The sequence below is a fragment of the Mustela lutreola genome, chromosome 17, assembly GCF_030435805.1.
Source record: "Mustela lutreola isolate mMusLut2 chromosome 17, mMusLut2.pri, whole genome shotgun sequence".
NCBI lineage: Eukaryota > Metazoa > Chordata > Mammalia > Carnivora > Mustelidae > Mustela > Mustela lutreola.
In genome coordinates, this window is record NC_081306.1 from 28,145,937 (window position 1) to 28,149,403 (window position 3,467).

The window sequence follows — 3,467 nt, forward strand, 5'->3', positions numbered from 1 at the left end:
GGGACACGTCTGTCACTGCAGAGCGACGGAAGCCTGGCTGCTAAGGAGTCACGACGGGAAAATTAGGGCAGGGGAAAGGGCTCCACTCTGAGGAAGGAGTCAATGCAGAAAGCCTTTGGGCTCAAGGAGAGAGCAGCTCCTTGGCCACCTGTCCGTGATGGAGACATGGGCTAGCCACCACGCGCCTACCCTGAACTCTAGAAACAACTCCCAGAAAGAACTGGCCATCAGATGCCGTATTCCACCAGGATGTGGAAGCTTGGAGGAGGCACGGGGTTTAATGGGAAGGAGAGGGGGAGTCCCGCAAAACTCCCTATTCAGTGCACAGGGCAGTGTGCAGGGATCCTGTCACCGTCCTTTCAGGACGGGAAAGCACTGGCCTAGTCCGCGAGTCCTGCTGAGCGCCTGAGTAAAAGGCCAAGTGATGCCTACACCGAGAGATGGTAGTGCATAGAGTGCCGTCCTAGGCTACGCACGCTACTGCACGGTGGTGGCTGTGTCTCCTTAGATCGGGCTGGCAGTGTGAACCCAGGACGCGAACATGGAGCCCGGGTAAGCAAGGACCAAGAGGCACCAGCTCTCCTGCAGCTCTTCTTCCCTGACGCGACTGGAGCCTTTCTGAGGAAGCAGCGGCAAAGTGCTCTTCGCTCCAAGCCAAAGCCTCTGAGAAATCAAAGCATTCGCTGAGAAGTGTTTTGCGGCTGCTGCTGCTTGCTTGAGCCCAGTCCCTTGGTGGGAGAATCCCGCATACAGCGAAAGCCTCTTTGCCTGGGCATATCCCCTGGGAAAGCACAGCATTCGTTGGGAAATCAGAGTTGGGTTTGGGGATGCTGCTGCTGCTTGCCTGAGCTACTCTCCACAGCAGTTTGGAAGATACCCGCATGGAGCGAAATACTCTTTGCCCTAGCATCCCCTCTGCTTGAGAGAGAAGCGTGGTTGCACACTTGTGTCACCGCCCTCCCCAGGAGCAAGTGTGGGGAAGGCGCAGCACGCCGCCCCCGGGGAAGAGAAGGAGCCGCTGGCTTTAGGGTCGGGAAAATTGAACAGCCACATGCAGAAAAATGACATTGGATCATTTCCTTACACCATACATGAAAATAGACTGGAAATGGGTGAAGAAGTATAATGTGAGAAAGAATCCATCAAAATCCTTTAGGAGAGAGCAGATAGCAACCTCTTTGTCCTCAGCAGCAGCAACTTCTTCCTAGGAACATCGCCAAAGGCAAGGGAAGCAAGGGAAAGAATGAACTATAGCGATTTCCTCAGATCAAAAAGCTTTTGCCCAGCAAAGGAAACAGTTAACAAAGCCAAAAGATGACTGTCAGAAGTTATCTGGGAGAAGATATTTGCAAATGACATACCAGATAAAGGGCCAGTATCCAAAATTTATAAAGAGCTTATCAAACTCAACACCCTAAGAACAAATAATCCAATGAAGAAATGGGCAGAGGACATGAACAGACATTTCTGCAAAGAATACATCCAAATGGCCAACAGACACATGAAAAAATGCTCCACATTACTTGGCATCAGGGAAATACAAATCAAAACCAGAATGAGATACCACCTCACACCTTTCAGAATGGCTAAAATGAACAAGTCAGTCAATGACAGATGCTGGCGAGGATGTGGAGAAAGGGCAACCCTCCTACACTGTACGCGGGAATGCAAGCTGGTGCAACCACTCTGGAAAACAGCGTGGAGGTGCCTCAAAAAGCTGAAAATAGAACTACTCTAGGACCTAGTGATTGTAGTACTGAGTATATACCCTACATATACAAACGTGGCATTCTGAAGGGGCACATGCACCCAAATGTTTATAGCAGCAATGTCCACAATAGTTAAACTATGGAAAGAACCTAAATGTCCTTCAACAGATGAATCAATAAATAAGATGTAGTATATATGTACAATGAAATACTATGCAGCCATCAAAAGAAATGAAATCCTGCTATTTGTGATGTTGTGGATGGAACTAGAGGATATTATGCATGGCGAAATAAATCAATCTGAGAAAGACAACTATCCTATGATCTCCCTGATATGATGAAGTAGAGATGCAACATAGGCGGTTTGGGGCGTACGAAAAGAAAAATAAAAGAAGATGGGATTGGGAGGGAGACAAACCATAAAAGACTGAATCTCACAAGACAGACTGAGGGTAGCTGGGGGGAGGTGTGTTGGGAGAGGATGGTGGGGGTATGGACATTGGGGAGGGCAAGTGCTATGGTGAGTGATGGTGAGTGCTATGAAATGTGTGAACCTGGTGATTCACAGACCTGTACCCCTAGGGATAAAAACACATTATATGTTTATAAAAAAAATTAAAAAATAATTTAAAAAATCTATTAAAGAGAAAACACATATTGCAAGCCCAGAGCTAATCTCATATTCAATCAAAAAAGTTTGAAAGTTTTCCCCTTAACGATCAGAAAAAAGACAAGTGTATCCACTTTCACTACTCTCATTTGACATACTACTGGATGTCCTAGCCAGAGAAACAAGGAACATAAGGAAATAAAAGACTCCAAAAAAAAAAGGAAGAAGTAAAATTTTATTTTTTTGGATAACATGAACTTACATGTTAAAAAATCCTAAAAACTTCACAAAAAATTTTGAATAAACAAATTTAGTAAAGCTGCCAAATACAAGATCAATATATAACAGACAAGAATTTTGTTTTGTTTCATTTCTTTTTAATATGGAATGCTTCCCAGTTTTTCATGTCATCCTTGTTTAGTGATCACGCTAATCTTCTCTGCATCATTCCAATTTTAGTATATGTGCTGCCAAAGTAAGCACAAGACAGGAGCATTTTAACACTCTAATGATGAACTATCTGAAAAAATAAAGAAAACAATCTAATTCACAATAGCATCAAAAATAATAAAATACTTAGGAATAGATTTAACTAAGAAGATGAAAGATCTGTACTCCATAAACTATGACATTGATAAAGAAATTGAAGGAGACACAAACGGAAAGATAGCTCATATTTATGAATGGCAAGAATTAACATTGTTAAAATGTCCATACTACCGAAAACCATCTGTAAATCCAATTCCTATCAAAAATCCAATGTTAGGGGCGCCTGTGTGGCTCAGTGGGTTAAGCCGCTGCCTTCGGCTCAGGTCATGATCCCAGGGTCCTGGGATCGAGCCCTGCATCAGGCTCTCTGCTCAGCAGGAAGCCTGCTTCCTCTTCTCTCTCTGCCTGCCTCTCTGCCTGCTTGTCATCTCTCTCTGTCAAATAAATAAATTAAAAATCTTAAAAAAAATCCAATATTATTTTTTTACAGAAGTAAGTAAAGAATCCTAAAATTTATATGAGACCATAAAAGACGACAAATAATAAAAGCAGTTCTGAGAAAGAATGAAGAAGAGAAATTACACTTCTTGATTTGAAACTATACTACAAAGCCCTCATGCTCAAAACAATAAAGTATACTGGCATAAAAACAGACCCAT

At 43.2% G+C, this 3,467-nt stretch overlaps 1 non-coding gene across 1 annotated transcript; it reads right to left on the reverse strand.

Moving 5' to 3' along the window:
• Positions 1 to 2,695: 2,695 nt before the first annotated feature.
• Positions 2,696 to 2,802, reverse strand: LOC131820180 (U6 spliceosomal RNA). Its single transcript, XR_009349499.1, has one exon. It is a non-coding gene; the product is annotated as a U6 spliceosomal RNA (small nuclear RNA).
• Positions 2,803 to 3,467: the final 665 nt, after the last annotated feature.